Here is a 27333-nt window from a genome sequence, read left to right on the forward strand (position 1 = left end):
AGCAAATTCAAAAGAATTAGAATCATACCATGCAGCTTCTCAGACCATAGGGGAATGAAGTTGGAAATTAGCAACTCAGGAATCCCTAGAGCATATGCAAACGCATGAAGATTGAACAACATGCTCCTGAATGAACACTGGGTTATAGAAGAAATTAAAAGAGAAATCAAAAACTTTCTGGAAGTAAATGAGGATAACAGCACAACATACCAAAACTTTTGGGATACAGCAAAAGCAGTGTTAAGAAGAAAGTTTATATCAATAGGTGCCTACATCAAGAAATTGAAAAGGCACCAAATAGATGAGCTTTCAATTCATCGCAAGGATCTAGAAAAACTGCAGGAAACCAGACCCATATCTAGCAGGAGAAGACAAATAATTAAAATCAGAGAAGAAATCAACAGGATTGAATCCAAAAAAAATTACAAAAAATCAGCCAAAAAAGGAGCTGGTTTTTTGAAAAAAAAAAAAATAAACAAAATTGACACCCCATTGGCCTAACTAACTAAAAAAAGAAGAGAAAAGACCCAAATCAACAAAATCAGAGATGAAAAAGGAAACGTAACAACAGACACCACAGAAATAAAAAGAATCTTCAGAAATTACTACAAGGACTTGTATGACAAAAAACAGGGAAATCTATCAGAGATGGAGAGATTTCTGGACACATGCAACCTACCTAAATTGAACCAGAAAGACATAGAAAACCTAAACAGACCCATAACTGAGACAGAAATTGAAAGAGTAAATAAAGGCCCTCCCAACAAAGAAAAGCCCAGGACCGGATGGATTGACTGCTGAATTCTACCAGACATTTAAAGAAGAACTAACTCCAATTCTTCTCAAACTATTCAGAACAATCGAAAAAGACGGAATCCTCCCAAATTCTTTCTATGAATCCAGCACCACCTTAATTCCTAAGCAGGAAAAAGATGCAGCATTGAAAGAGAATTACAGACCAATATCCCTGATGAACATAGATGCAAAAATCCTAAATAAAATTCTCACCAATAGGATGCAACAACACATCAGAAAGATCATCCACCCAGACCAAGTGGGATTTACCCCTGGTATGCAGTGTTCGCAAAACAATCAATGTGATACACCACATTAACAGACTACAGAAGAAAAACCATATGATTATCTCAATAGACGCAGAGAAAGCATTTGATAAAATATAACACTCTTTCATGATGAAAACTCTAAGTAAACTGGGTATGGAAGGAACATTCCTTAATACAATCAAAGCAATTTATGAAAAACCCACGGCAAGCATCCTATTGAATGGGGAAAAGTTGGAAGCATTTCCATTGAGATCTGGTAACAGACAGGGATGCCCACTCTTACCACTGCTATTCAATATAGATCTGGAAGTTTTAGCCAGAGCTATTAGGCAAGAAAAAGAAATTAAAGGGATACAAATTGGGAAGGAAGAACTCAAACTATCCCTCTTTGCAACTGATATGATTATTTATTTAGGGGATCCAAAGAACTCTACAAAGAGACTATTGGAACTCATAGAAGAGTTTGGCAAAGTAGCAGGATATAAAATCAATGCACAAAAATCAACAACCTTTGTATACACAGGCAATGCCACGGTGGAGAAAGAACTTATAAGATCAATCCCATTCACAATAGCTAAAAAATAATCAAATATCTTGGAATAAACTTAAGTAAGAACGTTAAAGATCTCTACGATGAGAACTACAAAACCTTAAAGAAAGAAATAGACGAAGATAGCAAAAAATGGAAAAAATCTTCCATGCTCATGGATTGGAAGAATCAATGTCATCAAAATGTCCATTCTCCCAAAAGCAATTTATAGATACAATGTGATACCAATCAAAATACCAAAGACATTCTTCTCAGATCTGGAAAAAATGATGCTGAAATTCATATGGAGACAGAGGAGACCTCGAATAGCTAAAGCAATTTTGTACAACATCAACAAAGCCAGAAGCATCATAATACCAGATTTCAGGACATACAACAGGGCAGCTGTAATCAAAACAGCATGGTACTGGTACAGAAACAGATGGATAGACCAATGGAACAGAGTAGAAATACCAGAAATAAACCCAAACATCTACAGCCAACTTATATTTGACCAAGGATTCAAAACAAATCCCTGGAGTAAGGACAGTCTATTCAATAAATGGTGCTGGGAAAGCTGGATTTCCACATGCAGAAGCATGAAGCAAGACCCCTACCTTACACCTTACACAAAAACCCACTCAACATGGATTAAAGACTTAAATCTACGACCTGACACCATCAAATTATTAGAGAACATTGGAGTAACCCTGCAAGATATTGGCAATGGCAAAGACTTCTTGGAAAAACCCCAGATGCACAGGCAGTCAAAGCTAAAATTAACATTTGGGATTGCATCAAATTGAGAAGTTTCTATACTGCAAAAGAAATAGTCAGGAAAGTGAAGAGGCAACCAACAAAATGGGAAAAAAATATTTGTAAGCTATGCAACAGATTAAGGGTTGATAACCAGAATCTACAAAGAAATCACAAAACTCCACAACATCAAAACAAACAACCCACTTAAGAGATGGGCCAAGGACCTCAATAGATATTTTTCAAAAGAGGACATTCAAATGGCCAACAGACACATGAAAAAATGTTCAGGATCACTAGCAATCAGGGAAAAGCAAATCAAAACCACAATGAGGTTTCACCTCACCCTGGTTAGAATGGCTCACATGCAGAAATCTACCAACAACAGATGCTGGAGAGGATGTAGGGAAAAAGGGACACTAACCCACTGTTGGTGGGAATGCAAACTGGTCAAGCCACTATGGTAGTCAGTCTGGAGATTCCTCAGAAACCTGAAAATAACACTACCATACAACTCAGCTATCCCACTCCTTGGAATTTACCCAACGGAAATTAAATTGGCAAACACAAAAGCAGTCTGCACATTAATGTTTATGGCAGCTCAATTCACAATAGCTAAGACCTGGAACCAACCCAAATGCCCATCAGCAGTAGACTGGATAAAGAAATTATGGGACATGTACTCTGTAGAATACTATACAGCAGTCAAAAACAATGAAACCCAGTCATTTGCAGCCAGATGGAGGAGTCTGGAAAACATCATGCTGAGTGAACTAAGCCAGTCCCAAAGGGACAAACATCATATGGTCTCCCTGATCAGGGACAACTAACCAAGCACAATAAAGGAATTTTTGGACGTGAAATGGACACTATGACAGTGATTTGATCAGCACTTGTGCTGACTGTTGATGTACAATTTAATACTTTATCCCTTTTAGTATTTTTTTGTTCTACTTAATACTATTGGTTGAACTCTGTAATTAACACACATTTATTCTTAGGTGATGAAAATTAACTGAAAAGTGAAAGTGATCCCTGTTAAATATAAGAGTGGGAGTAAGAGAGGGAGGAGATGTACAATTTGGGACATGCTCAATCGGACTTGCCCCAAATGGTGGAGTTAGAAATGTGCCAGGGGATTCCAATACAATCCCATCAAGGTGGCATGTACCAATGCCATCTCACTAGTCAAAGTGATCAATTTCAGTTCACAATTGATCATAATGATAGGTCTAAGAGTCAAAGGGATCACACAAACATGACTAGTGTCTGCGAATACTAACTGATAGAATCAAAAAGGGAGAGAACGATCCAACATGGGAAGTGGGATACACAGCAGACTCATAAAATGGCAGATGTCCTAAACAGTTCTCTGGCCTCAGAATCAGCCCTTAAGGATTTTGTATCTGGCTGAAGAGCCCATGAGAGTATTCTAGGCATGGAAAGCCAAGACAACTTGGCAAAAAAAAAAAAAAAAAAAAAAAAAAAAAAAGGACCTAAATGAAAGATCTGTGAGTGAGATCCCAGTAGAAAGAACGGGCCATCAAAGAAGGAGGTGCCTTTCTCTGAAGGGAGGAGAGAACTTTCACTTTGACTATGACCTTGTTGGAATAAGATCAAGTAGGCGAACTCAAGAGGCTTCCATAGCCTTGGAAACTCATGACAAGAGCCTATGGAGATTTCTGATGCCATAAACAAGAGTGTCAATTTGTTAAGTCAACAACAGGAGTCACTGTGTACTAACTCCTCATGTGGGATCTCTGTCCTAATGTGTTGTCCAATGTGAATTAATGCTATAACTAGTACTGAAACAGTATTTTACACTTTATGTTCTGTGTGGGTGCAAACTGATGAAGTCTTTACTTAATATATGCTAAATCAATCTTCTGTGTATAATGATAATTGAAAATGAATCTTGATGTGAATGGAATGGGAGAGGGGGCGGGAGATGGGAAGGGTGCAGGTGGGAGGGAAGTTATGGGGGGGAGCCATTGTAATCCATAAACTGTACTTTCGAAATTATATTTACTAAATAAAAGTTTAAAAAAAATTCATCTGGGACCACAAAAGTCCCAGAATGACCAAAGTTATTCCTGAGGAGACAAAAAAAATCAATCTGAAAGAATCACAATACCTAATTTCAAAGCATACTGCACAGTTGTAGTAATAAAAACATCATGATACTGGTATAAAACTGATATAGACCACTGAAACAGAATAGAGAATCTGGAATCACATACACACAGACACCTGATTTTTGACAAAGGTGGTAAAAACATATATTGAAAGAAAGGATAATCTTTTCAATAAATTGTGCTTGCAAAACTACATGTACAAATATAGAAAAATGAAATGAGATCCCTACTTTTCACCAGAAACAAAAGGCAGCTCCAGATGAATCAAATATATAAATATGATACCTGGAACTATGAAATTTCCAGAAAAAATAAATCATATGGGAAAGACCTTGAGACACTGATGTAGGCAGTGATTTTTTGAATAATATTCCAAAAGTGCAGGCAACAAAAACAAAACTAGACAAAATAGATTTTATCAAGCTCAGAAGCTTCTGTATAGCAAGGAAGTAATCAGTAAAATGAAGACATACACAACAGAATGGGAGAAAGCATTTGCAAGGTACTTATCCAACAAGGGATTGAGATTCAGAAAATGTCAGGAACTAAAAAAAACCCTCAAGAATAATAATAAAAAAAATCTATTTAAGAAATGTGTAAATGACCTGAACATACAGTTTTCAAAAAGAAGAAATATAAAAGATCAGCAAATACACAAAAATGCTCAATATCATCAGATATCAGGTAGATGCAGATAAAATTCACAATGAGATAGCACCTCACCTATGTTGGAATGGCCATTATTAAAGACATAAAGTAACATATTCTAGCTAGGCTGTGGAGATGGAGGAACTTCTATTGTCAGTCTTATGTGAATCAGTACAATCTCTATGGAATACAGCATGGACATTCCTTAAAAAACTGAAAATAGAATTGCCCTATGATCCAGAAATCCCACTACTGGAGATACCTGCTCCAGTATGTATATTATAGCATTGCCTATGGTAGCCAATATATGAAATCAAACAAGATATCCATCATCAGATAAATGGATAAAGAAAATGTGCCATGTGTACATGATGGAACACTACTCATCTATAAAAACAGTGAAGTTTCATTATTTTCAGCAAAATGCATGGAACCAGAGACATCATGTTCAGTGAAATAAGCCAGACACAGAAAGACTAATACTACATGCTATCTGCCCTTTATATGTGGACACTAAGGAAGAAAACCTCAATCTAAATACTGAATGGTGATTACTAGAATCTGGGTGAGATGGTGGAATAGAGGAATTTTGGATAATGGTATCAAATCAGAGTTAGATTAAATGAAAAATGTCCCAATGTTACATAGCATTGTGTAGAGACTATAGTTCACAACAAACTAGTGTATATTGTAAAATGAGGACTTGGGCCATCCTCCACTGCACTCCCGGGCCACAACAGAGAGCTGGACTGGAAGAGGAGCAACCAGGACAGAGTCTGGCGCCTGGATCGAGACTAGAACCCGGTGTGCTGGCATTGCAGGCAGAGAATTAGCCTACTGAGCCGTGGCACCAGCCAAGAGGGAGAGATTTTCAAGATACACTTTAAAAAGGAAAGAAAAGAAGTGTCGGATACATCCTGATGCTTACCATGTGTCAAATGGCCGCAACAGATAGGATTGAACCAGGCTAAAGCCAGGAACCAGGAACTTCTTCCAGATCTCCTACATGGGTGGCAGAGGCCCCAGTATTGGGATGTCCTACATTGCTTTTTCCAGTCCTGAGCAGGGAGCTGGATTGGAAGTTGAGCAGCTGGGCCTTGATCTAGCACCCATATGGGATACAGGCATTGTGGTACAGCAGGTAAAGTCAGCAATGCTTGCCCTTGAACCCTATTTCTAAAATACTTTCTAATTTCAAAAATTTATGAATTTGAGAATACTTATGTCATAGAAGAAAAATATATGATTCTGTTGTTTATTGATGTTTTTATCTGTAATATTTATAGACATAAAATAGGAATTAACAAAAATAGTCATTTCCACTTATTTGTAAGGGATGCAATACAAGAACTCCAGAACTCCAGTATATATATGAAATCAATATTACAGAATCCTATATATGCTATGTATTTTTCTACACAGACTTTCCTATGATAAAGCTTAATTTGATAATTAGGCACACTAAGGGTATAATTAATAATATCACCAGCGCTGCGGCTTAATAGGCTAATCCTCTGCCTTGCAGTGCCAGCACACTGGGTTCTAGTCCAGGTCTGGGCGCTAGATTCTGTCCCTGTTGCCCTTCTTCCAGGCCAGCTCTCTGCTATGGCCCGGGAGTGCAGTGGAGGATGGCCCAAGTGCTTGGGCCCTGCACCCCATGGGAGACCAGGAGAAGCACCTGGCTCCTGCCTTCGGATCAGCACGGTGCGCCAGCCGCAGCGTGCCGGCCATGGCAGCCATTGGAGGGTGAACCAATGGCAAAGGAAGACCTTTCCCTCTGTCTCTCTCTCACTGTCCACTCTGCCTGTCAAAAAAATAATTAACAATAGCAACTAATACTAAAATAGAATAATTATAACAGTACGTCATAAGAAAAAATATGCAAGTGTGGTCTCTCCCAAAATATCTTATTGTACTGTACTCATGCTTCTTGTTGTGAAGATATGAGAATATGCAACGCTTGCATTATGAGATGAAGGGAACTGACTGATGTGGGCATTACATCACAGTTTTAGAACGCTATGTAAGAGTTACTTGAACACTGGCACTATTGTACCCCAATAATCATCAGTCAATCGAGATGACTATTATGTGACTGAAAGCCTGGTAGCATGCTCAGTATAAATATCCTGGACAAATGCATGATCCATGTCCCAGGAAGGACAAAATGGAAAGACATGAAATTTCAGCACAGTACTCAGAACAAAGCACAATTTAAATTTTAAGAATTGTTCTATTTCTGGAAATTTTCATTGAATATTTTTGGATATCAGCTGACCATAAGCAATTGAAGTTGTGAAAAATGAGACCATAGATAAAAGGAGACTACTATGTAGGATGTGATCTGAGTCTTATATTTACTGATATGTCACCTCTTCTCAGAAAAGCCCCTCAGCCCAACTAACGGTAGTTTTCCCATCCAATGGGGCATGAAGTAGAAAAAAGTTTCAATATCAGTTGTATAAAGTCAATTAACTGTCTTCAATTTCTGGGAAATACAGTGTGAAATTAATTCTTGCGCATGCAGTTGAGCAACCAAAAGCTGCTGGATTTTATTCACATGCAGGAGAGAGGATATAGTCTCATACATGCTCCTTCATTCAGGATTTTCATATTTCATTTTCTTTGAAAATTTCAATGTCATCTATGTCTGTATCAGAAAACAAAGTGCAATATACTAATACCATGATAAAAACTGTTCTGGATGCTGAAAGATGTGTTCACAAACCTAGTGGTTGCAAAATCTATTTATGGAAAAATCTGAGTCACTCTAGGCACCATTTAGCTTTGCAAGTAGTTATTATTAGAAAGCTACTTTTTTTTACAGTGAAACTTTCAGAACTCTCTGTGGTTGGATACTACAGTTACTAGGTATAGAACTCTAAAAATCAAACAGTCTGCTTTTGTTAAATATTCAATTAATCAGTTATTTGTCAGATGCTTCCAATTCATATACTAAGTGAGAAGTGTTGAGTGAGTAACTATAGTAAAGTAACTGCAGTCTAACTGTAGTCTAACACGGAGGGAACAAGTCTAATAACACATTTCCCAAAAGATAAGATATTGAAAAATTAGTATATTTTCAAGTGACACAAAAATAAACAATGCAGATAATGGAAGTTGGTAATATATGGGGAAACAGTGAAGTTCATGGTCATTTGAGATAGTAAAAAAGTAAATGGTATTGTAACTAAGCTTTTTTTAAAACTTTTATTTATAAATATAAATTTCCAAAGTATAGCTTTTGGATTACAGTGGCTTCCATCCCTCCCCCGCCCCATAACTTCCCTCAACTGCAACCCTTCCATCTCCCACTCCCTCTCCCATCCCATTCACATCAAGATTCATTTTCAATTATCTTTATATACAGAAGATCGATGTAGTATATATTAACTAAAGATTTCAACAGTTTGCACCCACACAGAAACACAAAGTGTAAAGTACTGTTTGAGTACTAGGCATACTGTTGATTCACATAGTACAACACATTAAGGACAGAGATCCTACATGGGAAGTAAGTGCACAGTGACTTCTGTTGTTGATTTAACAAATTGACATTCTTGTTTATGGTGTCAGTAATCATCCTAGGCTCTTGTCATGAGTTGCCAAGGCTATGGAAGCCTTTTGAGTTCGCCAATTCTGATCCTATTTAGATAAGGTCATAGTCAAAGTGGAAGTTCTCTCCTCCTTTCAGGGAAAGGTACCTCCTTCTTCGATAGCAGAAATCTTTCATTTAGTTGTTGTTGTTGTTGTTGTGTGGTTTTTTTTTTTTTTTTTTTTTTTTCCCAGAGTGTCTTGGCTTTCCACGCCTGAAATACTCTCATGGGCTTTTTAGTCAGATCTGAATGCATTAAGGGCTGATTCTGAGGCCAGAGTGCTGTTTAGGACATCTACCATTTTATGAGTCTGCTGTGTATCCCACTTCCCGTGTTGGATCGTTCTTTCCCTTTTTGATTCTATCAGTTAGTATTCGCAGACACTAGTCTTATTTATGGGATCCCTTTGACTCTTAATCCTATCATTATGATCAGTTATGAACTGAAACTGATCACTTGGACTAGTGAGATGGCATTGGTACATACCACCTTGATGGGATTGAATTGGAACCCCTTGGCACATTTCTAACTCTACCATTTGAGGCAAGTCCGATTGAGCATGTCCCAAATTGTACATTTCCTTCCTCTCTCATTCCCGCTCTTATATTTAACAGGGATCACTTTTCAGTTAAATTTCAAAACTTAAGAATAATTGTGTGTTAATTACAGAGTTAAACCAATAGTATTAAGTAGAACAAAAAAAAAAATACTAAAAGGGATAAAGTATTAAGTTGTTCATCAACAGTCAGGACAAAGGCTGACCAAGTCACTGTTTCTCATAGTGTCCAATTCACTTAACAGGTTTCCTTTATGGTGCTTGGTTAGTTGTCACTGATCAGGGAGAACATATGATATTTGTCCCTTTGGGAGTGGCTTATTCCACTCAGCATGATGTTTTCCAGATTTTGAGAATGTGGATACTGTAGAGAAGGGTGAGATATTGAATTAAGTGTTCTATCAGCAACCATGATAGTTCCAAATGGTTGTCCCTAAGACAACATTCAATATTATTCCTTTTGTGCTTTGTTCAACCAAGAAGAGTTTCTGTATTTCTAGAAGTTACTTTTATTAAGTAATTTTCAAAAGGTAATAAAATGAGAGTAACACAAAATCTAGAACCTGTTTCTTAAAAAGAAAGGTTCTCATATCTAGGTTGCACTCATACCTGACAGACTCCTCCATGAGTTCTATTTCTTAATAACCAGACCTTTCCCAAGATACTGAGCAAGGTGAATTTCTAATGCCAAAATTATGGAATCTGTGGTTCTTCACAGGAATTGTTTCTGGCTATATTCATGGTGTACAGCAAATTCTTCCTGTATGAGGTCTTTTCAGATGCTCTGTGAAGTGTGGACATCTGCACTGTGTCTCAGGACATTATTGACTGTTCCCTTGGTCACTTCATTCTGAATCTCTTAAGTATATTTTTCAAATGTTGGTTTGTTTGATGCATTCCCTCAGCATGTTGTTAAGGCTAGTGATTCTCTTCACCATGAAACTGAACCCTCTGTTTTGGTCTCTTCCCTCCTTTTGGCAGAATATATTGTTGTGTTTCAAACTCATGAAAATTACATTACTTAACGACATTTAAAGCACCTGATACACTGTTTGTGCTCAATCAATGTTTGTTGAATAATTGATGAGAAAAAATTGACAGATATATCTGATTCCTGGAATGATCCAATCTTTTGTCCTACAACTAATCAGTTTCGCACCTTAACTATATTTTCTTTCAATGAGTTATTATTCATGTTATCTCCTATGTAATGCTTTCGTTCACAGTGTTGTCAGTACTGTCTCAAGTTTTTCAAAAATACATGCAAAACACAGGAATTATAGCAAAAGCAATTTATATAAGGAAAAGAAGATAAACAGCCTAATAAATAAAGCCTTGCCAAGTTTCCAAACTAAATGGCAGTGGTAGACACACATCTACCAGACTACAGAATCCCTTTCTATGGTTCTACCTGAGGACATAACAGTTTTCCCAATGGTAGTTTAGAAACCAATAAATTCAGCCCCACTGGTTGTAAACTCCAGAGGACAAGGAGTATATCTTCTTTTTCTTCTGACATACTTAGTGGTGTATCACAAAGGACAATAAACACTATAAGAGATCAAGGAGGGAAATCCATGCAGGATAGAGGGGATTGAAAAGAACTCTACATTATTTCTAAAATGCATCCCCCATAGGCAAGGCAGGGGAAGAGGAGGAGGATACTTTCAATGCATTCTCCCCAATAGACCCCTCTTTATCTTTTTTCCCTCTTTTGTTCAGTCACCAAGAAAAGAGGCCAATCAATGCTGCCTAAGTCACTGACTCTGCTATTGATTCTATTCCTGCTTGCCATAAACCACTAGAGCCACAGATAGCACTATGATGGAAAGTATATACAAAAAATAGTGGGGAAAGAACCATCTCTAAAACCTAAAATGATTACAATCATTATATAAAAGATGAATACTTTCTACTTTATTTAGTGACATTTTCTTTATTTGATTTTCTTTGGGAATAGCAACAAATATTTTAGGAAACCAAATACTCAAATGTCAAAATTTTCCAAATGTAGCTGTTCACCCATATCTGAGTATGAGATATGATCATGTAAAAAAATACAACTTTCTTGTACTTATTAGAAAATGAAAAAAGGAATTATGTGATATCCAGGATATGAGAGATTCTCAGAGAGATGTCCCTGCCCTTAATGAGAAATCACAGAGAAGGCTGCCGTCGCTTGCCTGGACGCCTGGGCTTATCAGCAGGTCTCAGAGTTTAGGCCTCTGCGATATTGAGTGAAGATTATAAGCCAGATGGGCCACAAATTCTGTCAAGCCTTCTTGGCAGCTGCTCTCATTACAAAAGCCAGCGAGCCTTTTCCAAAAATAAGAATGTGAAGCAAATTGGGCTTATAGACCCTTATAATGCAATTGCACGCAGAGATAGGGGCCTGAGCGGGCAGGCAGAAATATTATTGATGGCTGGTGAAAACAGGGAATAAGATGTTATTAAGGCAACTCAGAGATAGATATCGATAGCTAATATAAAGCCTTTATTGGTTTACAGGCTCGAGGAAAAAGGGTTCACAGCTTCGACCCTTTACTTTGCTTTTAATTTCACTGGAGGTGCAAAGTTTATGAATAAAACATATCTTCACTCATGATTCTGATATTAGTCACTACTTTCTCTGTCCCTTGTTCACCAGAAGCAAAAAACATACACTAACCACATGGACCTTGAGGCTTTTACTGAGGAAAGGAATCCTGTGTGCCTGTGTGCTGGAACGAAGAAGGACCATTTTTCTAGAAACATGGAAAATAACAAATTGCATTAAAAAAATATGTCCAGAACAAACACCAAAGTATAATATAACACCCAAAATAGCCCACATGATAAAAGAGAAAGTAACTTGCACGACTTAATAACTCAAACTCAGACACATGGGGAGCAGCACCATCCTTCTAACACTTAAGGAAACACTCTTCCGAAGTGATATTAATTTGAGACCAGAGGTCAATTGAAAGAACTAATTACTAGTTTCTTCCATCTTCGCATTTATTAAGAGGGACTGATCCTCAGCTCTTATCCGCCAGGGAGTTATCATGGTGGAGATAGTTTGGCTCTGTTCTTGCCTTCTAATAAAAACATATTAGAATACATATAAAATTGACATATTAAAATGCATATAAAATTTTCAACCAGCCATTTGACAGGTTATGATACTTCACTGTCTTTTCCAAAGTATTTATAAAATAAATCATAATACAACTCAGCTTATATTATAATTAGTTTAGAAGTAGAACCCAATTATTCTATCCCTCTTTCTGCTCCCTACTTCTACTCCCAAAAAACTGTGGAAAGCACAAACATGGTATGCTTTGCTTCTACCTGTGAACAGTCACTAGGATTGGACTCTGCAATCTGAGAAGCCATGTTCATGTGTGGCATACCAGGTCACGAATGGATTGTTTCAACTAGAAAGCCACTTGCTTTTTTCACAAAGCACAGAAAATATTGGGATATCCTAGACGTGTGCCATTAGGGCTATATCCTTCACACACTTAAGTCCTTATCATCTGTTTATGTGTACTTGTGTAACTAGAACATATTAACTCCAAGAGTTTCTATAGCATAGTTTCTATGAAGAAAACATAAAAAATGTAACCAGATTTCTTCCACATCACTAAGATATATTTTGGGTAAAATTCCAGGAGTTAATTTTTATTCTAATTCCATCAGAAAATTTATACAATTCTTGTTATAAATAAATTGTTCTTTCACAAATGGTTTTATAAATTTCTGACATTTTTTGAAAAATATTTTTTTTTTTTTAATTTTAAAAATTGTTATTTATATTTATTTGAAGGACAGAAGGAGAGAGAGGGGCATACAAATAAACAGAGACCTTTTATTCACTAACCAAATTCCCAAATTCTTACAACAGTCACGGTTGGGCCAGGCTAACACAGAGAACTTAGAACTCAATACAGATCTTTGCATGAGTGGCAGTGGCCAAACTACTTGAGCCATCATTTGCTGCCTCCCAGGGTGTATGCTATTAGGAAGCTGCTATTAGGAACAGAGTTGCCCTTAACTTGGATGTATAATTGAAAAACAAAAATTTTTTATATATCCAATGAATAACATGATGACTTGATATATACACATTGCAACATAATTATCACAGTTGTTTAATACCATATTAATCACTTTTCATAATTACTCCCTATTGTCAGTATCTGTGCGTTCAGAACATTTAACATCTTCTGTTGAGGTGACTATTTAACTCTGCTGTTGAGATGCCTGTTGTAAGTTGTGCAGCCTTATCAAGTAACTGGGTACCCTATTCACTTCTGGATTCTGACTCTAGCTTTTTGCTAATGCAGACCCTGGGAACAGTGGTGATGGCTCAAGTAATTGGCTTCTTGCCACCCATGTGAGAGACCTGGATTAAGTTCTGGGCTGCTGTCTTTGGCCTGGTCCAATCCCAGCTATTACAGACCTTTGGAAAATAAATCAGCAGGTAGGAGCTATCTTTGTCTTGCTCTGCTTTTTTTTTTTTTTTTAAAGATTTATTGACTTTTTTGAAAGTTAGAGTTGTGTAAAGAGGGGGAAAGACAGACACAGGTGTCTTCTACCTGCTAGTTCACTTCCCAGAGGGTTGCAACAGCCAGGGCTGGGGCAGCTGAAGCCAAGAGCCATGAGCTTCTTCTGGGTTTCCACACGGGACCAGGGGCCCCATCACTTGGACCATTGTCTGCTGCTTTTCCCAGGCCATGAGCAAGTAGCTAAATTGTCAGTGGAATAGCCAGGACACGAACGGGTTCATATGGGATGATGGGGTTGTAGGCAGTGATTCTACTTGCTATGCCCCAACAGTGGCCCCTCTCTGTTTCTTTGGCTGTCAAATAAATTCTCTAAAAAACTTTTACAAGTCCCTTGTTGGCAAATTTCAAATATGCAATATTATTAACTATAGTAACCACCCTGTATATTAGATTGCCAGACATTACATCTCTTCTAACTGAACATTTTTGTACCCTCTGACCAATATCTCATTCATGAAGCCACTACTCCCTGGGAACCAGCCTTTTATTTTCCATTTAAGAGTTTTACATTTTAGATTTGATATATAAATGGTATCAGCCAATTTTGTCTTTCTTGACTGGTTTAATTAATTTAGCATAATGTGCTCCAGATTCATCTGTGTTGTCACAAAAGGCAACATTTTCTTCCATTTTAAAACTAAATAATGTTCAAGTTATTTATGTATACATTTTTATATCTAAATGAAATAATCTTTACTCACTTCTCAGTTATGGATGTTCATGTTTGTCCATATCTTTATAATGCTGCTATGAAAAGAAGATTGGGAATATCTCTTCAAGATTGCGATTTTATCCTTTGAATAAATACTCAGAATTGAGACTATTAAGTCTCAATATAACTACTTTGGTAGTTATATTTAATTTTTAAGGCTTAATTTATTTATTTGAAAGGCAGAGTTAGAAGGAGAGAGAGATAGGGAGAGAGGTTTTCTATTAGTTTGTTCACTCCCCAAATGGCCACAACAGCCATTGCTGGGCCAGGCTGAAACCAGGAGCTAGAAACTTCATTGAGGTTGAGGTTTCCCACCTCCTTCTCTCTCTCTCTCTCTCCCCCTCTCTCCCCCCACTCCCACCCCCCACCCCATAATTCAGCCTTTCAAATAAATAAATAACTCTTTGTCAATGTATGCTGGTTTCATATAATATTTTCTTTTCAAAAGATTTACTTATTTATTTGAAAGCCAGAGTTACAGAGGGAGAAGCAGACATAGAAAGAGAACTTCTGTGGTCTGGTTCACTAACCAGATGGCTCCAATGGCTGGGTCAGGAGCCAGGAGCTTCATTTGGGTCTCCCACGTGGGTGGCAGAGAGCCAAGTACTTGAGTTATCTTCCACTGCTTTTCCTAGGCCATTAACAAGGAGCTTGATTGGAGCAGCCAGGACACAAACTGGCACTCATATGGGATCAGGTAACTGCTTTACCCACCATGCCACAATGTCAGAACCCTTTGTAATATTGGTGAAGTTTTCTCTCCTCTTCAAATTTTTGGAAGAATTTGAGAAGGATTTGTTAATTTATCCTTATATATATTTAGTAGAGTTTACCAATAAAGCTATCAGATTCTGGGTTTTTGTTGGTGGTGCTGGTGGTAAAATGTTTTGCATTAAAAGGTCAGTATCTGTACTCACTATTGTCTGCTCAGAATTTGCACTTATTTATCATTCAGTACTTTAAGATTGATTATGTCTAGAAATGTATCCGTTTATTTTATACAATTATTTATTTCTGTGTGTATCTTTATAATTCTATAATATCAATTGAAATGATTCTTCTTTCATTTATAGTTTTGTTTGAGCCTTCCCCTTATCATCTGTCCAGCTGAAAGTTAGTCAATTTTTCTTATTTTTTCTGAGATCTAATTCATGGTTGCATCAATCATTCTATTGCTATTTTAGCTATTTTTATCATTGGAATCTTTGAGATTTCATTCCCAGTGCTAACTTTTCGCTTAATTGGTTCTTCTTCCAGTGCTTTGAAATGTAAATTTAGGGCACTTATTTGAATTTTTTAATGTGAATGCTTATTTTTATAAATTTCCTTTCTTAAACTGCTTTTTTTACTTCATAACCTGTTTTTATATTTTGTTTCTATTATTTTTAATTTTCTTTATTATCTGTCAATACATTAAATGTTCAACAGTATTTCCTTTTATTTTCATATGGTTTTGAATTTTCCATTTCCCTTAAATTTACATTATAAATTGAAAATTCACTTCATATTATATGAATCTTAATAAATTTCTTGATTTTTTTGTGAGCTAACATTGTATTTTCTAAGAAATGTTTCATGTGTGCACAAGGACAATTTGTTGCTGTTGAATGCTATTGAATTCAATATATATCTGTTAGATTCATTTGATTTCAATGGCACTTCAATCCAGTATTTCCTTATTAATTTTCTGTCTGTTGATCTATTTACTGTTACAAGTGAGATGTTAAAGTTCTTTACTTTTATTGTATTGCTAAGTATTTCTTCCTCTAGTTTTGTTATATTTACTTTATACAAACAAGTGTTCTGAGATTAGGCTCAAAATATGTTTATAAATATTATGTACTCCTGATTCATTGACTTTTTTTTTATTATGTATTGACCTTCTTTGTCTCTTCTCATGGTTTTTCACTTAATATCTATTTTGTCTAATGTGGTTTCCATTTGTATAGTACATTCCTTTTTTTTTTTCAAAGATTTATTTATTTATTTGAAAGGCAGAGGCCAGCGCTGTGGCTCACTAGGCTAATCATCCACCTAGCGGCGCCGGCACATAGGGTTCTAGTCCCGGTCGGGGCACCAGATGCTGTCCCGGTTGCCCCCCTTCCACGACAGCTCTCTGCTATGGCCCGGGAGTGCAGTGTAGGATTGCCCAAGTGCTTGGGCCCTGCACCCCATGGGAGACCAGGAGAATCACCTGGCTCCTACCTTCGGATCAGCGCGGTGCGCCGGCCGCAGCGAGCCGGCCGTGGCAGCCATTGGAGGGTGAACCAATGGCAAAAGGAAGAGCTTTCTCTCTGTTTCTCTCTCTGACTGTCCACTCTGTCAAAAAAAAAAAAAAAAAAAAAGAAAAAGAAAAAAAAGAAAGGCAGAGTTACATAGACAGAGAGAGAGAGAGAAGGAGAGATGGAGGAGGAAAGAGAGAGGGAGAGAGAGAGTAAGAGTCATCTAGAGAGAGAGAGAGAGAGAGGGTCATCTTCTGCTCTGCTGGTTCACTCCCCAAATGACCACAACTGCTGAGGCTGGGCCAATCTGAAGCCAGTCAGGGTCTTCATCCAGATCTCTCATATCAGTGCAGAGGTGCCATCTTCTGCTGCCTTTCTAGGAGCATAAGCAAGGAGTTTGATCAAACATGTGCCCATATGAGAAGCCTGTGTCGCAGGCTTGGCTTAACTCCATTAAGTCACAATGCCAACCCCAAAGAATATTTATTTTCAAGTTTTTACTTTCAACATAAGTATTTTTTTAACTAAACAACATTTCTTACAGGCAACATAAAATGAATCATAGTTTTTTGTTGTCTTTAATCCATGTAGCCACTTTATGACTTTTGATTGGAGAATTAAGTCCATTTATATTTAAAATGTTTGTTGATAGGTTAGGACTTATTATCATTTGGTTAATTGTTTTCTAACAATTTGCTAATTCCCTTATTACTTTATTCCTTATATTAATCTGTCTATGATTTCCTAATTTTCTATAATAATACATTGTGATTACTTTGCTTTTATCTTTTGTATATCTACCATAGGTTTTCACTTTACATATGGCTATCAGGCTTGATATTAAATCATTTGGGAGTTTAAATAAGATATTCTTGGTTGATAGTGTTTTGTTTGTTTGGTTCATCACTTTGAGTATGTCATTCTGTTCTCTCCTTACATACCAGATTTCCATTGAGAAAATCATTTATCTTCTACTGGATTATCTTGTGTGAGGCGGGTTGCTTTATTTTTTCTGTAATATGTGATAGTTTGATTATAAATGGTTTAGGTGAAGTATTTGAGTTGAAACTGGGGATTTTTGAGCCTCATGTATCTCAGTATCCATAATCTTTTAAATGGACATTCTGCTCCTTTCTGTTCCTTTCTTTTAGTCTTCTGAAACTTTCATAATGCATATAATATTTATTTTAGTGGTTTTCCATAAATTTAACACACATCTTTCATTCCTTTTCAATTTTTTCTTCCTTTTTCTCTATTGAATGGATTATTTCAAGATTTGTTATCAAGTTCATAGGTTCTTTATTCTGATTAACAAAGTTTATTTTTCTTTTTTTATTTTTCTTTTTATTTTTTTAACTTTCATTTAATGAATATAAATTTCCAAAGTACAGTTTATGGATTATAATGGCTTTCCTCCTCCATAACTTCCCTCCCACCCACAACCCTCCCCTTTCCCGCTCCCTCTCCCCTTCCATTCACATCAAGATTCATTTTCAATTCTCTTTATATACAGAATATCAGTTTGGTATATATTAAGTAAAGATTTCAACAGTAACAAAGTTTATTTTTCAAATCTGTTGCATTTTTAATTTCATTCATTGTGTTCTTCAGCTTAAGAATTCCCATATGCTCCTTTTTTGTATGTTCCCTATTACTTTGATTAAGTTTTCATTTTATGCATGTGTTATTTTTCTTCTTACAATTTTGGCTCTGTGTTCTCTTTGTAGCTATACACTCTTACTTAAAACAATTACTTTCAATTTTTTTTTCGGATATTTGCTTTGAGATCAGTCACTGGAAAATTATTTGCTTCCCTTGGTGGTATCACATGTTATGTTTTTTATGTTCCTTGAAGTTTTTGTTCCTGATTTCAGATTTGAAGACACCACTATCTCCTGAATTTACTGACTAGATTTTGGAGAAGATTATATTCACCAATCAGTATGGCAAAAGATTGTGACTCTCTCATACTTTTTATATGGGTATTTACATTCTGCTATTCCTATTCTCTCATAGAGGGGAAAGCGTTCTTAACACATTATGTGTTTTCTAGATCTTGTAAAGCCAAATTAGGTTTTGAGAGTCTCCAGTTTATTCTCCCAAGGACTGTGCCTCAAATGCTCATTTGTTTTCCTTCTTTTAATCCCTCAGATTCTATCTAGCTGACTGAAATATACCTGAAATATCTACAAAGGCTTGTATTCACCATCAGATTGGCATTTGTGGGGAATCAACTATGCTTATGTGTGGAGGGGAAGCATACAATGTGTTGGTCTTGCCTGTGGGCCAGTTAGGAGCTCTCTAGGCTGGCATCCAAGTGGATCATGTATGAAGTGCCTGATGAAACCCGTGAAATAGTACACTATACAGCACTTTGTTGAATTCTGTGTCTTGATTTTTCTAAATCCTTGTACTACTTCCCTGCTTCAATCTCTACTAGCTATTCAGCCACACTGATCCTGTGGGTGGGATAAGATGGAGGTACAATTCACGGGTAGCATCCCACACAATTGCAGTCCCTGGCTCATCATTCACAACCAATTATTTCCTCCTTGAAGACTTTATGGGGCCTCTCTTGCTTCAGGGGAAGAGTGACACAAGAAAAATAAAATATTATTTTTAACCTTCAAAAAGCTTATTTTTGTTTGGAGTTTTTGCTCTAATTATGTGCTGGAATTTCTTTTATGTAATCCCAAAATCTCACAATAATACTCTCATTGACGGGTGTTTGTCAAGATTAGTGTACTGAGGAGAAATGATAGTTGAAAACTCCTCCATCATCTTGTTGACATCACTCCTCCCTTCAACAATTATTTGAGTAACAGAAATTTGGTTGGTTGCATCTACAAAGATGGAATCTATATCAGATTATTAGTTTTTTCATCTAGGCCATTATATTTATATAAGCAAAAATGTGTAATATCTACCTAGTCCTTTTTCTTCAAAGACTAGTTCAATAATTCTGTGCTTATTTAGCATATGGCTCCCAAATATCTGGGCCATTTATAAATATTGGATTCTCCAATCACAGAACAATCATTATTAAATTTGTCAGAAAATAGTCATGTTCACATTGATATTTATTTCATTTATATCTATATGGCTGATAATTAAATAATTCTGAGAAAAACTTTAATATTGTTTATAATAGTTTTATGTATTTTTGTCTAGAGTCTCCTGAAGATGTATAAACTCACTGCAGGGAAAATAAATAGTTTTAAATTTTAGATTTTCTATTTTCTTTTTTTCCTCTTTTATCATAAAATACTTAATGGTATTCCATATATTTTAACAAATACAGAATATATGTTAGTGTGATTACATTTTCTCTTATACTTTTCCTTAATGAAAATTCCTACATGGAAGATGTTTTCAGACACCCACTGAGTATCATTTGACATCAGAGGGAAATTATATCTTCACCCATAAACCTATTTGTTGTATTCACTGAGACTCAGTCTTTAGTGAAATACATTCATAGAAACAATTATACTGCAGTGAATATCTTTCATAAAGGGTACAGGCTTATAGTTGTAGGATGGGAGAATGTCAAATAAAAAGGTAGATTATATATACCTAGGTAAATTTTATTTTGTTTTGAAGACAGATTTAGGAATGACATAAAATTACACTAAAATTGCCACACCATTCATGAAAGATACAGAAGACCCTTGTTCTGACAGTTGCTTTATTTCTAATCCTACTGGCTCCAGGGTCACTGAAATGATGCCTTCTTATGCTATGTCCTCATTTTTAGCATCATGTAGTGTCTATATCCAGAAGGCCACTCAGGGGCATAGGATTCTTTTGGTGCTTTTCTGCTCTGTGCTGTCAGGTCTTCTTAGCGTCAGCTCTCTGCTTGCTTGTAAGTTGGCAATTGGCAGACAGGAATGTGAGCTCAGAGGGTCCCAACAGATACATTTACAGAGCATGAGAGAAGAGACAGGAAACATCTTTAAATGTCTCTATTTTTGCTGACGTTGCAGAATCTTTTAATAATGTTGAAGCCTAATTACAAATCCTTGTATAGTATTCTGAGGTTTTTTATTTGTTTGTTTTTAATCACTTCTCTACCCTGGACAAAATGTTGGTCCAAGCTTCATTGAGTAGGAAAAGGAACTAACTCTTGTTGGTCAAAGACTACAAATAAAACCCTGTTTTAGATAATTCTTGTATGTAATTATTCAATAAATGTATAATGATTTTTCTAAACTACTCATCTAACCATTTACTTTTAAATTAAATATTGACTTTTTAAGAAAAATTTGAAGTCTCCATTGTTCTTGTTCTGGAAATATGTCATTGAATTTGAATACACTATAACAGTTCTGACATTCTCTGAACTTATTATTTACTTCAAGCTGTAAAAAAATCCTATATTTATATTAGACTAAAATGAAACTTAGTAGGACCAGTGTTTGGCACAGCAGTTAACCCAAATATCTACAACCAACTTATATTTGATCAAGGATCTAAAACCAATTCCTGGAGCAAGGACAGTCTATTCAATAAATGGTGCTGGGAAAACTGGATTTCCACATGCAGAAGCATGAAGCAAGACCCCTACTTACACCTTACACAAAAATCCACTCAACATGGATTAAAGACCTAAATCTATGACCCGACACCATCAAATTATTAGAGAACATTGGAGAAACCCTGCAAGATATCGGCAATGGCAAAGACTCCTTGGAAAAGATCCCGGCAGCACAGGCAGTCAAAGCCAAAATTAACTATTGGGATTGCATCAAATTGAGAAGTTTCTGTACTGCAAAAAATACACAATTATTCTTAAGAATTGAAACTTAGCTGAAAAGTGATCCCGGTTAAATATAAGAGTGGGAATAAGAGAGGGATGTACAATTTGGGAGATGTTCAATCGGACTTGTCCCAAATTGTGGAGTTAAAAACATACTAGGGGATTCCAATTCAACCCCATCAAGGTGGCATGTACCAATGCCATCTCACTAGTCAAAGTCATCAATTTCTGTTCCCAATTTATCATATGATAGGACTAAGAGTCAAAAGGATCACATAAACAAGACTAGTGTCTGCTAATACTATCTGATAGAATAAAAAAGAGAATGATCCAACATGGGAAGTGGGATACGCAGTAGATTCATAGAATGGCAGATGTCCTAAACAGCACTGTGGCCTCAGAATCAGCCCTTAAGGCATTCGGATCTGGCTGAAGAGCCCATGAGAGTATTTCAGGCATGGAAAGCCAAGACACTCTGGCAAAAAAAAAAAAAAAAAAAAAAATCTCCATGAGTGAGATCCCAGCAGAGAGAACAGGCTATCAAAGAAGGAGGTACCTTTCTCTGAAGGGAGGAGAGAACTTCCACTTTGACTATGACCTTGTCTCAATAAGATCGGAGTTGGCGAACTCAAAAGGCCTTGAAAACTCATGACAAGAGCCTAGGGTGATTACTGATGTCATAAACAAGAGTGTCAATTTGTTAAGTCAACAACAGGAGTCACTGTGCACTTACTCCTCATGTAGGATCTCTGTCCTTAATGTGCTGTACATTGAGATTTAATCCTATAACTAGTACTCAAACAGTATTTTTCACTTTTTGTTTCTGTGTGGGTGCAAACTGTTGAAATCTTTACTTAATATATACTAAATTGATCTTCTGTATATAAAGATAATTGAAAATGAATCTTGATGTGAATGGAAGGGGAGAGGGAGAGGGAGAGGGAAGGGTTGCAGGAGGGAGGGAAGTTATGGGGGTGGAACCATTGTAATCAATATTCCGTACTTTGGAAATTATATTCATTAAATAAAAGTAAAAAAAAAATACCACATGCGACACCTGTATTCCATTTTAGGGTGCCTAGATTTGAATTATATCTCTGATTCCAGTTGTAGCTTCCTGATACTGTGCACTCTGGCAATTAGCACTGTATGGCCTAAGTACTTGGGTCTGTGACACACACATGGAGGGGTGCCAACTGATTACTGGGCTCTTGGCTTCAGTGTGCCTGAGCCTTGGTTGTTGGGGATATTTGGGGAGTGAATCTGTAAATGGAAGATCTCTTTCTTTAGCCTCCTCACCACCACCAAATAAAGAAAAAAAACTTAAAATGGAACATGGATTTATTTAAAAAAATATTTGCTTGACAGGCAGAATGACACAAAGGGAAGGAGACAGATGATCTTCTGTCCACGGATTTACTCCCAATATATCCACAACAGCCAATGTTGGGCCAAGCCTTAACTACAGGATAAGAACTCCAGCCAGGTCTCCTACAAGGGTGGCAGTAAACCAAGAACATGAGCTGTTATCCACTGCTCCCAGGTACATTGGTGGAAAACTGATTTGGAAGAGAAGGAAGGACTCAATCCCTGACACTCAGATATGGGATGAGAAAACCCCAAAGTGGCTTATCCCAGTTCAATGCAAAGTATATTCAGAAAATTGTTTTGTTTTAATTTTATTGTAAATATATTGTTTGTAATTAGAAAAATTAATGAAAACTAGAATCTGTAAGTACAAAAGTAAAAAGTTATGGGGCACAGTGGCTTAACAGGTGAAGTCGCTGCCTGCAATGCCTGTATCCCATATGGGTGCTGGTTTGAGTCTTGACTGCTCCATTTCCAGTCCAGCTCTCAGCTATGGCCTGGGAAATCAGTAGAAAATGGCCCAAGTTCTTGGGCCCCTGCACCCACGTGGGATACCTGGAAGAAGCTCTTGGTTCCTGGCTTTGGATCGGCACAACTCAGGCCATTGTGGTCATCTGAGGAGTGAACAAGCGGATAGAAGACCTCTCTGTCTCTTTTTGCCTCTGCCTCTCTGTGCCTCTGCCTCTCTGTAACTCTGCCTTTCAAATAAATAAATCTTTAAAAAAATTGAAAAGTTATGAGGGAAAATAAGTTAAATTACTTTAGACAAAGTAAATTTTTAAAAAGACATATAAAATCAGCTCCCAAACACTAATATGTACCCGTGGGTCATCACAAATGAATGAGAAAACCAGGGGAATGTATCTGTACTCTCAGATGAAAAGAATGAAGTAGGACAAGAGTTCAGCCATGTTTCAGAGCCATTTTCTGTCTCCAAAAATCTACATCTAGCATTCTGGCTTTATTATAACAGAAAAAGAATATATTTGATCCCCTTCAACACATACACACACAAAACACACACAGAAACACACTATCAAATGTAAACAACAGGAAAAATGAGAATATGTCTTTGTGATGAATTTAGGAGTGTACTCAAAACCTAATCCCAGTGTAGCAGAAATAACTCCCATTTTATAAGCAATGAGTGGATGAGTTGAAGACAGAGGCTGTGCAGGGATATGTGTGCTGTACAACACAAAGAGTACTAGAGAAGAGCATGTTCTCCAGAGGTGTCGTAGTGATGACTGGAGTAAACGTTCTGCTTTTCTAATATGGAGACTTGGAGTATGCACTCAGTGGTTGAAGTTTCTTAGGGTTTCATCTGGCATCATGCAATACCTAAAGGAGAAAGACAGAGTGTACTGATGTGATATTTTTGAAAGATGACCTGTCATTGCAGCAAGATGTGTCATTAGGCTTTTGTGAGCAGCCGCATAGCTGGCCCACTATGATGTTAAGGAGAGGTGAAAAATCAACTGAATTTCTTTGCTTTTCCATAAGACTCCTAGGGTTTCAGCTTTTTCTAGTCTTCAGAGATATACACTCAGATTCATAGGCATAAGGATTCAAAATAGTCACATGATTTCTATACTGAGGACAAGACTTCAGTCTATTAAAAACAGGTTAAGATTAGGACAAAAAAGTACACAGAAGAGATTAATTTGTGAAGAAATATTTTGAAAAAATACAAAAATTTTAACAAAATAAAATTTCCTATAAATAAAAGCTCAAAGATGGAATGCAATGATTTCAAGGAAGAAATATCAAAATAACAGAATTAGATTTTAATGACTTAAGAAAGACATGAAAAAATAAAAGAAAGAATAAACAAGGAATGAATACACTATGCAATAATCAATATTGGAAATATATTCAGAAATATAAAATAAGCCTTAAGGGGAGTAAAAATTAAATTTAAAATAGAATTATAAAGTATTTTCTATATAAGCATAAATCTGAAATATTGAGGCAAAGAAAATATAATCAATTGATATCCCTCAGAAACATAATCAATGTATGACAATAGATGTAAGTCAAGAAAGTTTTCAGATAAAAATAAAGCCTAAAGATCTACAAATTGTTAAAGGAAATTATTTCTCAGTGAAAATTGATATGTATCACGCTAGGGATATATCATGCCAATATTATTGAATTTCAAAAGTAAGAAAGAATCCGTGATGACCTACAAGCGAAAAGATGAAGAATTATCTCTCTTGTGCAGGTAGGAAAATTATACTCACATTCCAAGTAAACAGAGAGTGATATGTTATGTATGTTGCTTTCAGTCAGAACTGTCAGGTAGGTTATAGTTCAGTTGGTAGATAAATACATTCAAGCTATAAAGAGATTAGGAAACTAAGTTATATCAACTAAAAATAGTGCATTCAACCAGGCAACAAATTAGAGATAATTAATAAAAGGATAAGTGATGAGTATAAAATCCATTTAAATATAATACAAAGAATAAAACAACTGTCTGAAGTCAGTGAGAGCTCGTGTTAAATTCCTCACTTTCACAAACAGCTTCCAAGGCCATGTATTTGTGTTTGAAGGCCAGCAGTTGCTAACACTGTGTTCACGTGTTCACACATTTTACAATTTGCAAAAAGATGGGAGTATTTTTAACCACCAACAAACTTCCATCTCTATTTCAGCTTTACTTCTGAAAGCTTTACTTCTTTCTCTTGACAGGAAAAACAGCAGACATTTTTGGGAATCAACTGAAGGGAAATTGACTTGGGAATATTACTTTGAGTGTTACATTCTTGTGATTCACTGTTGCGTCCATGAACAATAATGGGGTTGTCTGATATCTACAACCCACTGTTTTCCATGTAAAGTTGCAATGTTGCAAAGGCAATGTAAGTGAATAATCATCAGACATGTGTGGGTAGTAAGAGAGAACTTGGCTTAAAAGGATAGAACTGGAAGCTAGCTTCAAACCCCTTTCATTTATCAAACATTCCATCAGCTTTAGTAAAAAGTGTATACTTTCTCACTTCAGGAATATACTCAGTATTCAGGATATACAATTATAAACACATTGTTCATTTTTAAAAATGTTTTTGGTAGTAATCAAATGAAATAGAAATTCTGTTTGTATTTCTGTATTAATGCTGTAAACAATAAGTAGTTGTGTGGGGAAACTGTGAATTGTGTCTTGATGTACATAGTGGCATATCTTGTCCTGAAATCTGAAGGCTCCAGATCAAATTGAATGTCAGTAAAGCAAACAAAACACAAATGACAAATAGATTAATAAATGAGTTCATTTAAAATAGTCTAGTCATGATTCAAGAAAAGTTGAAATGCTCTGAAATCTTCTAGATTGGAATGAAAGATATTCTTATAAAAGTTATCCTAGATTTGACAGATATAGTATAAATTCATGTATAAGATGATGACTTTGTAATCTGTAACAAATTATGAAACTGTAAGAAACTTGTGATTATAAGGAAAAGATCCATATAAAACAAACTGAATTATATCTTTGTTCATGTTATAGAAAATCTTTCAAAGTCATTTTCATTGGAAAAGGTGTCCAAAGAATATGCACCTGAAGATAGAGGGACACAAGCATTACAAAAGTAGATAGGTCCAGCTGTTAATAAAAAATACACAATTTCCTTCATGGGCTGGTCGATTTTAGGTCTGAAGGAATACCTAGAGAACTGGTGAAGTATTATTATTATGTGTGTCTGTGGTGGTGTTTGGAGAAGAGATTCACTCCAGGATTTAACACCAGTGGCCTCTATGTTTCTAGACCTTTGATCTTGAACTGAGAATTCATCATTGGCTTCACTGGTTCTGAGACCTCTGGGCTTAGACTGAGACCTCTACCAACATCCCAGCATTGCCAGCTTTGCCTGTTCAAAGGCTTCCCAGAGCCACAATCCTGTGAAACCAATCCTGAAAGAAATTCCATCAGCCATCTATTTGACATCTGTCTATATATCTTCCATTGCTTCTTACTCTTTAAAGAACCCTTACTAATATTTGTTAGATTTTTGAAAACTTGCATTTATTTTCTTTTTGACATTCCTATTTTTGTGATTTCTCTATCATAAGAAATGATGTCTTCCTATTTTTTAAATTATAATTTTCATATTTAAATTAATAAAAGAATGGCTGTACTATGAGTTCTACCAAAGTCAGATCTGCTCTTGGATAACAGAAAACAAATTTTACTTTAATGTAAATTGTGACAACATGGAAATAAACAGATGGCCAGAGTCACTATAAACAGGTTGACTCTTGTCATTTTTTATGGATGAGAGACAATAGACATTTTTTAAACCTTATAACCCAAGTCACAGAATAATATTATCTAAAGTCACAACTGTAACTATTACAATGTCTAAGAAAAATAAATAACTGAAACCAGAAAGAAATAAGAAAGAAAAGCATTACAATAATAAAAATGGTTAATTTTCTT

The sequence above is a fragment of the Oryctolagus cuniculus genome, chromosome 10 (genome assembly GCF_051225735.1).
Source record: "Oryctolagus cuniculus isolate XC-2025 breed Fujian yellow rabbit chromosome 10, ASM5122573v1, whole genome shotgun sequence".
In the NCBI taxonomy this organism is placed as follows: Eukaryota; Metazoa; Chordata; class Mammalia; order Lagomorpha; family Leporidae; genus Oryctolagus; species Oryctolagus cuniculus.